This window comes from Rhinoderma darwinii (assembly GCF_050947455.1).
Source record: "Rhinoderma darwinii isolate aRhiDar2 chromosome 12 unlocalized genomic scaffold, aRhiDar2.hap1 SUPER_12_unloc_2, whole genome shotgun sequence".
Lineage (NCBI taxonomy): Eukaryota > Metazoa > Chordata > Amphibia > Anura > Rhinodermatidae > Rhinoderma > Rhinoderma darwinii.
The window spans coordinates 426,309-436,980 of NW_027461873.1; positions in this window are offsets into that span (position 1 = coordinate 426,309).

Below are 10,672 nucleotides of genomic sequence, written 5' to 3' on the forward strand. Positions count from 1 at the left end.
GGATCTAGTCTGGGGTCTGCATTCATTTAGGCGTCTACTCTGGGGTCTGTATTTATTTAGGGGTCTGGTCTGGGGTCTGTATTCATTTAGGGGTCTACTCTGGGGTCTGTATTTATTTAGGGGTGTGGTCTGGGGTCTGTATTTATTTAGAGGTCTAGTCTGGGGTCTTCATTTATTTGGGGGACTGGTCTGTGGTCTGTATTGATTTAGGGGTCTGGTCTGGGGTCTGTATTTATTTAGGGGTCTGCTCCGGGGTCTGTATTTATTTAGGGGTCTGGTTTGGGGTCTGTATTCATTTAGGGGTCTAGTCTGGGGTCTGTATTTATTTAGGGGTCTGGTCTGGGGTCTGCATTTAGGGGTCTAGTCTGGGGTCTGCATTTATTTAGGGGTCTGGTCTGGGGTCTGCATTTATTTAGGGGTCTGGGGTCTGTATTTATTTAGGGGTCAGGTCTTTGGTCTGTATTCATTTAGGGGTCTAGTCTTGGGTCTGTATTTTTTTAGGGGTCTGGTCTGGGGTTTACATTTATTTAGGGGTCTGGTCTGGGGTTTACGTTTATTTAGGGGTCTGGTCTGGGGTCTGCATTTATTTATGGGTCTGGTCTGGGGTCTGCATTTAGGGGTCTAGTCTGGGGTCTGCATTTATTTAGGGGTCTGGTCTGGGGTCTGCATTTATTTAGGGGACTGGTCTGGGGTCTGTAATTATTTAGGGGTCTAGTCTGGGGTCTGTATTTATTTAGGGGTCTAGTCTGGGGTCTGCATTTATTTAGGAGTCTGGTCTGGTGTCTGTATTTATTTAGGGGTCTGGTCTGGGGTCTGTATTCATTTAAGGGTCTAGTCTTGGATCTGTATTTATTTAGGAGTCTGGTCTGGGGTCTGTATTTATTTAGGGGTCCGATCTGGGGTCTGCATTTATTTAGGAGTCTGGTCTAGTGTCAGTATTTATTTAGGGGTCTGGTCTGTGGTCTGTATTTATTTAGGGGTCTGGTTTGGGGTCTGTATTCATTTAGGGGTCTAGTCTTGGGTCTGTATTTGTTTAGGGGTGTGGTCTGCATTAATTTAGTAGTCTGCTCTGGGGTCTGTATTCATTTAGGGGTCTGGTTTGGGGTCTGTATTCATTTAGGGGTCTAGTCTTGGGTCTGTATTTGTTTAGGGGTGTGGTCTGCATTAATTTAGTAGTCTGCTCTGGGGTCTGTATTCATTTAGGGGTCTGGTTTGGGGTCTGTATTCATTTAGGGGTCTAGTCTGTGCTCTGTATTTATTTAGGGGTCCAGTCTGGGGGTCTGTATTTATTTAGGTGTCCGGTCTGGGGTCTTGGATTTATTTAGGGGTCTGGTCTGGGGTCTGTAAATATTTAGGGGCCTGGACTGGGGTCTGCATTGATTTAGGGGTCTGGTCTGGGGTCTATATTTATTTAGGGGTCTGGTCTGAGTTATGTATTCATTTATTGCTCTAGTCTTGGGTCTGTATTTATTTATGGGTCTGGTCTAGGGTCTGCATTTATTTAGGGGTCTGGTCTGGGGTCTGTATTTATTTAGGGGACTGGTCTGTGGTCTGCTTTGATTTAGGGGTCTGCTCTGTGGTCTGTATTTATTTAGGGGTCTGGTTTGGGGTCTGTATTCATTTAGGGGTCTAGTCTTGGGTCTGTATTTGTTTAGGGGTCTGGTCTGTGGTCTGCATTAATTTAGGGGTCTAGTCTGTGCTCTGTATTTATTTAGGGGTCCAGTCTGGGGGTCTGTATTTATTTAGGGGTCCGGTCTGGGGTCTGGATTTATTTAGGGGTCTGGTCTGGGGTCTGTAAATATTTAGGGGTCTGGTCTGGGTTCTATATTTATTTAGGGGTCTGGTCTGAGTTATGTATTCATTTATTGCTCTAGTCTTGGGTCTGTATTTATTTATGGGTCTGGTCTAGGGTCTGCATTTATTTAGGGGTCTAGTCTGGGGTCTGCATTTATTTAGGGATCTAGTCTGGGGTCTGTATTTATTTAGGGGTTCGGTCTGGGGTCTGCATTAATTTGAGGGTCTGGTCTGGGTTCCTTATTTATTAAGGGGTCTAGTCTGGGGTCTGTATTTATTTAGGGGTCTGGTCTGGAGTCTGTATTCATTTAGGGGTCTGGTTTGGGGTCTGTATTTATTTAGGGGTCTGGTCTGGGGTTTACATTTATTTAGGGGTCTTGTCTGGGGTCTGCATTTATTTAGGGGTCTGGTCTGGGGTTTACATTTATTTAGGGGTCTGGTCTGGGGTCTGCATTTAGGGGTCTAGTCTGGGGTCTGCATTTATTTAGGGGTCTGGTCTGGGGTCTGCATTTATTTAGGGGTCTGGTCTGGGGTCTGTGTTTATTTAGGGGTCTTGTCTGGGGTTTACATTTATTTAGGGGTCTAGTCTGGGGTCTGTATTTATTTAGGAGTCTGGTCTGATGTCTGTATTTATTTTGGGGTCTAGTCTGGGGTCTGTATTCATTTAGGGGTCTAGTCTTGTGTCTGTATCTATTTAGGAGTCTGGTCTGGGGTCTGTATTTATTTAGGGGTCCGATCTGGGGTCTGCATTTATTTAGGAGTCTGGTCTAGTGTCAGTATTTTTTTAATGGTCTGGTCTGTGGTCTGCTTTGATTTAGGGGTCTGCTCTGTGGTCTGTATTTATTAAGGGGTCTAGTCTGGGGTCTGTATTCATTTAGGGGTCTAGGCTGGGGTCTGTATTTAATTAGGATTCTGGTCTGGGGTCTGTATTCATTTAGGGGTCTAGTCTTGGGTCTGTATTTATTTAGGGGTCCGGTCTGTGGTCTGTATTTATTTAGGGGTCTGGTCTGGGGTCTGTATTTATTTAGGGGTCTGGTCTGGGGTCTGTAATTATTTAGGGGTCTGGTCTGTGGTCTGCATTTATTTTGGGGTCTAGTCTGGAGTCTGTATTTATTTAGGGATCTAGTCTGGGGTCTGCATTCATTTAGGGGTCTACTCTGGGGTCTGTATTTAGGGGTCTGGTCTGGGGTCTGCATTTATTTACGGGTCTGGTCTGGGGTCTGTATTTATTTAGGGGTCTAGACTGGGGTCTGCATTTATTTAGGGGTCTGGTCTGGGGTCTGTATTTATTTTGGGGTCTGGTCTGGGGTCTGCATTTATTTAGGGGTCTAGTCTGGGGTCTGCATTTATTTAGGGGTCTAGTCTGGGTCTGTATTTATTTAGGGATCTGGTCTGTGGTCTGCATTGATTTAGGGGGCTGCTCTGGGGTCTGTATTTATTTAGGCGTCTGTTCTGCGGTCTGTGTTTATTTAGGGGTCTAGTCTGGGGTCTGCATTTATTTAGGGGTCTATTCTGGGGTCTGCATTTATTTAGGGATCTAGTCTGGGGTCTGTATTTATTTAGGGGTTCGGTCTGGGGTCTGCATTAATTTGAGGGTCTGGTCTGGGTTCCTTATTTATTAAGGGGTCTAGTCTGGGGTCTGTATTTATTTAGGGGTCTGGTCTGGAGTCTGTATTCATTTAGGGGTCTGGTTTGGGGTCTGTATTTATTTAGGGGTCTGGTCTGGGGTTTACATTTATTTAGGGGTCTTGTCTGGGGTCTGCATTTATTTAGGGGTCTGGTCTGGGGTTTACATTTATTTAGGGGTCTGGTCTGGGGTCTGCATTTAGGGGTCTAGTCTGGGGTCTGCATTTATTTAGGGGTCTGGTCTGGGGTCTGCATTTATTTAGGGGTCTGGTCTGGGGTCTGTGTTTATTTAGGGGTCTTGTCTGGGGTTTACATTTATTTAGGGGTCTAGTCTGGGGTCTGTATTTATTTAGGAGTCTGGTCTGATGTCTGTATTTATTTTGGGGTCTAGTCTGGGGTCTGTATTCATTTAGGGGTCTAGTCTTGTGTCTGTATCTATTTAGGAGTCTGGTCTGGGGTCTGTATTTATTTAGGGGTCCGATCTGGGGTCTGCATTTATTTAGGAGTCTGGTCTAGTGTCAGTATTTTTTTAATGGTCTGGTCTGTGGTCTGCTTTGATTTAGGGGTCTGCTCTGTGGTCTGTATTTATTAAGGGGTCTAGTCTGGGGTCTGTATTCATTTAGGGGTCTAGGCTGGGGTCTGTATTTAATTAGGATTCTGGTCTGGGGTCTGTATTCATTTAGGGGTCTAGTCTTGGGTCTGTATTTATTTAGGGGTCCGGTCTGTGGTCTGTATTTATTTAGGGGTCTGGTCTGGGGTCTGTATTTATTTAGGGGTCTGGTCTGGGGTCTGTAATTATTTAGGGGTCTGGTCTGTGGTCTGCATTTATTTTGGGGTCTAGTCTGGAGTCTGTATTTATTTAGGGATCTAGTCTGGGGTCTGCATTCATTTAGGGGTCTACTCTGGGGTCTGTATTTAGGGGTCTGGTCTGGGGTCTGCATTTATTTACGGGTCTGGTCTGGGGTCTGTATTTATTTAGGGGTCTAGACTGGGGTCTGCATTTATTTAGGGGTCTGGTCTGGGGTCTGTATTTATTTTGGGGTCTGGTCTGGGGTCTGCATTTATTTAGGGGTCTAGTCTGGGGTCTGCATTTATTTAGGGGTCTAGTCTGGGTCTGTATTTATTTAGGGATCTGGTCTGTGGTCTGCATTGATTTAGGGGGCTGCTCTGGGGTCTGTATTTATTTAGGCGTCTGTTCTGCGGTCTGTGTTTATTTAGGGGTCTAGTCTGGGGTCTGCATTTATTTAGGGGTCTATTCTGGGGTCTGCATTTATTTAGGGGTCTAGTCTGGGGTCTGTATTTATTTAGGAGTCTGTTCTGGTGTCTGTATTTATTTAGGGGTCCCGTCTGGGGTCTGGATTTATTTAGGGGTCTGGTCTGGGGTCTGTAAATATTTAGGGGTCTGGTCTGGGGTCTGCATTGATTTAGGGGTCTGGTCTGGGGTCTATATTTATTTAGGGGTCTGGTCTGAGTTATGTATTCATTTATTGCTCTAGTCTTGGGTCTGTATTTATTTATGCGTCTGGTCTAGGGTCTGCATTTATTTAGGGGTCTAGTCTGGGGTCTGCATTTATTTAGGGATCTAGTCTGGGGTCTGTATTTATTTAGGGGTCCGGTCTGGGGTCTGCATTAATTTGAGGGTCTGGTCTGGGTTCCTTATTTATTAAGGGGTCTAGTCTGGGGTCTGTATTTATTTAGGGGTCTGGTCTGGAGTCTGTATTCTTTTAGGGGTCCGGTCTGGGGTCTGTATTCATTTAGGGTCTAGTCTTGGGTCTGTATTTATTTAGGGGTCTGGTCTGGGGTCTGTATTTATTTAGGAGTCAGGTCTGTGGTCTGTATTAATTTAGGGGTCTAGTCTTGGGTCTGTATTTTTTTAGGGGTCTGGTCTGGGGTTTACATTTATTTAGGGGTCTGGTTTGGGGTCTGTATTTATTTAGGGGTCTGGTCTAGGGTTTACATTTATTTAGGGGTCTGGTCTGGGGTCTGCATTTATTTATGGGTCTGGTCTGGGGTCTGCATTTAGGGGTCTAGTCTGGGGTCTGCATTTATTTAGGGGTCTGGTCTGGGGTCTGCATTTATTTAGGGGTCTGGTCTGGGTTCTGTGTTTATTTAGGGGTCTGGTCTGGGGTTTACATTTATTTAGGGGTTTAGTCTGGGGTCTGTATTTATTTAGGAGTCTGGTCTGGTGTCTGTATTTATTTTGGGGTCTAGTCTGGGGTCTGTATTCATTTAGGGTTCTAGTCTGGGGTCTGTATTTATTTAGGGGTCCGATCTGGGGTCTGCATTTATTTAGGGGTCTGGTCTGTGGTCTGCTTTGATTTAGGGGTCTGCTCTGTGGTCTGTATTTATTAAGGGGTCTAGTCTGGGGTCTGTATTTATTTAGGGGACGAGTCTGGGGTCTGTATTTATTTAGGGGTCTAGGCTGGGGTCTGTATTTAATTAGGATTCTGGTCTGGGGTCTGTATTCATTTAGGGGTCTAGTCTTGGGTCTGTATTTATTTAGGGGTCCGGTCTGTGGTCTGTATTTATTTAGGGGTCTGGTCTGGGGTCTGTATTTATTTAGGGGTCTGGTCTGGGGTCTGTAATTATTTAGGGGTCTGGTCTGTGGTCTGCATTTATTTTGGGGTCTAGTCTGGAGTCTGTATTTATTTAGGGATCTAGTCTGGGGTCTGCATTCATTTAGGGGTCTACTCTGGGGTCTGTATTTAGGGGTCTGGTCTGGGGTCTGCATTTATTTACGGTTCTGGTCTGGGGTCTGTATTTATTTAGGGGTCTAGACTGGGGTCTGCATTTATTTAGGGGTCTGGTCTGGGGTCTGTATTTATTTTGGGGTCTGGTCTGGGGTCTGCATTTATTTAGGGGTCTAGTCTGGGGTCTGCATTTATTTAGGGGTCTAGTCTGGGTCTGTATTTATTTAGGGATCTGGTCTGTGGTCTGCATTGACTTAGGGGGCTGCTCTGGGGTCTGTATTTATTTAGGCGTCTGGTCTGCGGTCTGTGTTTATTTAGGGGTCTGGTCTGGGGTCTGCATTTATTTAGGGGACTATTCTGGGGTCTGCATTTATTTAGGGGTCTAGTCTGGGGTCTGTATTTATTTAGGAGTCTGTTCTGGTGTCTGTATTTATTTAGGGGTCTGGTCTGGGGTCTGCATTGATTTAGGGGTCTGCTCTGGGGTCTATTTATTTAGGGGTCTGGTCTGAGGTCTGTATTCATTTGGGGGTGTGGTCTGGGGTCTGTATTTAATTAGGGGTCTGGTCTGAGGTCTGTATTCATTTAGGGGTCTAGTGTTGGGTCTGTATTTATTTAGGGATCTGCTCTGGGGTCTGTATTTAATTAGGGGTCTAGTCTTGGGTCTGTATTTATTTAGGGGTGTGGTCTGGGGTCTGTATTTAATTAGGATTCTGGTCTGGGGTCTGTATTTATTTAGGGGTCTGTATTTATTTAGGGGTCTAGTCTTGGGTCTGTATTTATTTAGGGGTCTGGTCTGGGGTCTGTATTTACGGGTCTGGTCTGGGGTCTGCATTTATTTATGGGTCTGGTCTGGGGTCTGTATTTATTTAGGGGTCTGGTCTTGGGTCTGCATTTATTTAGGGGTCTGGTCTGCGGTCTGTGTTTATTTAGGGGTCTGGTCTGGGGTCTACATTTATTTAGGGGTCTAGTCTGGGTCTGTATTTATTTAGGGGTCTGATCTGGGGTCTCCATTGATTTAGGGGTCTAGTCTGGGGTCTGTATTTATCTAGGGGTCCGGTCTGAGGTCTGCATTTATTTAGGGGTCTAGTCTGGGTCTGTATTTATTTAGGGGTCTGGTCTGGGGTCTCCATTGATTTAGGGGTCTAGTCTGGGGTAAATAGGCTAAATAATTTTCCCTTAATAACCGGGTCAGTAACTCATCAGGGGTCTCCCCATTTTTCTGTAATTTTGGGTTTAATCCACGGTTCTCCTCTGTTTCATCTGGTGGTTCCAACAATCCCGAGGTAGATCTCGTTCATCGGGAACTGTTCACAGTCTGAGCCCAGGTTCAGAAGAAACTAGAGGCGTCCCAGAGCATACAAAAGCAAAGCACCACACACTTTTCAAAAAAGTGCCAAAGGCAGCGTAAACTGACCAAAAACTTTCCCGCAAATTGCGACTTTTGGGACTTTTCTATGCCAGATAAGCGGCTTAGCATGGTTAATAAATTCTCCTCTAAGGCTACAGACAGTAATACAATATTTTAATGCAAGGATGTGTACACTCAGTGTCTGACTGAGGTACCTTGGACCCACCAAAGGAAATAATTCTTGGGGGTCTACACTTCCACTATATAGAAATAATGTGAACACTCTTAATTGTGTACTAAAAACGTGTGTAGTAAAACAAAGACCAATATTCCCACCATATAGTGACAGATATCAGTCCTACACAGGCATTCTGCAGACCATATACACTACCGTTCAAAAGTTTAGGGTCACTTAGAAATTTCCTTATTTTTGAAAGAAAACCACAGTTTTTTTCCAATGAAGATAACATTCAATTAATCAGAAATACACTCTATCCATTGTTAATGTGGTAAATGACTATTCTAGCTGTAAACGTCTGGTTTTAATGCAATATCTACATAGGTGTATAGAGGCCCATTTCCAGCAACCATCACTCCAGTGTTCTAATGGTACATTGTGTTTGCTAACTGTGTTAGAAGGCTAATGGATGATTAGAAAACACTTGAAAACCCTTGTGCAATTATGTTAGCACCGCTGTAAACAGTTTTGCTGTTTAGAGGAGCCATAAAACTGACCTTCCTTTGAGCTAGTTGAGAATCTGGAGCATTACATTTGTGGGTTCGATAAAACTCTCCAAATGGCTAGAAAAATAGAGCTTTCATGTGAAACTCGACAGTCTATTCTTGTTCTTAGAAATGAAGGCTATTCCATGCGAGAAATTGCCAAGAAACTGCAGATTTCCTACAACGGTGTGTACTACTCCCTTCAGAGGACAGCACAAACAGGCTCTAACCAGAGTAGAAAGAGAAGTGGGAGGCCCCGCTGCACAACTGAGCAACAAGTCAAGTACATTAGAGTCTCTAGTTTGAGAAATAGACGCCTCACAGGTCCTCAACTGGCAGCTTCATTAAATAGTACCCGCAAAACGCCAGTGTCAACGTCTACAGTGAAGAGGCGACTCCGGGATGCTGGCCTTCAGGGCAGAGTGGAAAAGAAAAAGCCATATCTGAGACTGGCTAAAAAAAAGGAAAAGATTAATATGGGCAAAAGCACACAGACATTGGACAGAGGAATAGACCTAAAAACGAACCAAAAATGGGACACAACCCTAAAGCAAGTAATGTACTCAAAAGATAAAAGTACAAAAAATCTTGAGGCGTTTATTCACCCATCCACTCCATCGATCCTCCACGCTCCTCATCATGTCTCTGGGTATGTGCACAGGTTTTTTCAGCCCTTTGTAGCCTCCACAATATTATGCTATTTCAGCCAGCCATATTTTTCTTGGCTACTTGAGCCTTTATACTGTCTGCATATGTTTTCTAGTAATAATTTTTTACGTACTACTGATTATATTGTACAGATTGTGCACGTATTATTACATGCACCACTTATTGTGCAGGCTACGTATACTGACATACTTTACACACTGCTCATCTAGCTGATTACATGGCACTATGTATGGGACTTACCTCCCCATACCCCCGGGTTTACCAATTACTTACCTATAAGGGTATGTTCACACGGCGGGGGTCCGTAACGGCTGAAATTACGGGGATGTTTCAGCCTGAAAACATCCCCGTAATTTCAGCCGTACCGGCATGTGCAGGCGCTTGAACGCCGCGTCAATTACGGCCGTAATTAGCGCTGCTATTCATTGGAGTCAATGAATAGCGGCTCCAATTACGGCCAAAGAAGTGACAGGTCACTTCTTCTACGCGGGCGTCTATTTACGCGCCGTCATTTGACAGCGGCGCGTAAATATACGCCTCGTGTGAACAGACAAACGTCTGCCCATTGCTTTCAATGGGCAGATGTTTGTCAGCGCTATTGAGGCGCTATTTTCGGGCGTAATTCGGGGCAAAAACGCCCGATTTACGTCCGTAAATAGGCCGTGTGAACATACCCTAATTGAGCGTGTGTTAGGTCTCTAGTGGACGGTTGATTCTGTTGGTTCTGGTCTTTTTCACCTGACCCTGTTGTACATGTCTCCGTGTTTATTGTATCAGATCTCTTTTCCCATTATTTGTCATTGTTATTATATTTAATAAAGATTTTTTGTACTTTTATCTTTTGAGTACATTACTTGCTTTAGGGTTGTGTCCCATTTTTGGTTCGTTTTTAGGTCTATACATTTAAAGGGACCCCAGTACACGCCATTACTGGTGTGAGGTTGTTGTTTAGGTTATTGGACACAGGAAGATTGGAAAAAAGTGTTATGGACAGACTAATCGAAGTTTGAGGTGTTTGGATCACACAGAAGAACATTTGTGAGACGCAGAACAACTGAAAAGATGCTGGAAGAGTGCCTGACGTCATCTGTCAAGCATGGTGGAGGTAATGTGATGGTCTGGGGTTGCTTTGGTGCTGGTAAAGTGGGAGATTTGTACAAGGTAAAAGGGATTTTGAATAAGGAAGGCTATCACTCCATTTTGCAACACCATGCCATACCCTGTGGACAGCGCTTGATTGGAGCCAATTTCATCCTACAACAGGACAATGACCCAAAGCACACCTCCAAATGATGCAAGAACTATTTAGGGAAGAAGCAGGCAGCTGGTATTCTATCTGTAATGGAGTGGCCAACGCAGTCACCAGATCTCAACCCCATAGAGCTGTTGTGGGAGCAGCTTGACCGTATGGTACGCAAGAAGTGCCCATCAAGCCAATCCAACTTGTGGGAGGGGCTTCTGGAAGCATGGGGTGAAATTTCTCCCGATTACCTCAGCAAATTAACAGCTAGAATGCCAAAGGTCTGAAATGCTGTAATTGCTGCAAATGGAGCATTCTTTGACAAAAGCAAAGTTTGAAGGAGAAAATTATTATTTCAAATAAAAATCATTATTTCTAACCTTGTCAATGTCTTGACTATATTTTCTAGTCATTTTGCAACTCATTTGATAAATATAAGTGTGAGTTTTCATGGAAAACACAAAATTGTCTGGGTGACCCTAAACTTTTGAACGGTAGTGTAAGTGAATACAGTGCAGTGAAATTCAGTGACTCACAGGTGACATCTTCTCAGATTGGAGTCATTCATGTTCTCTTTTCTTC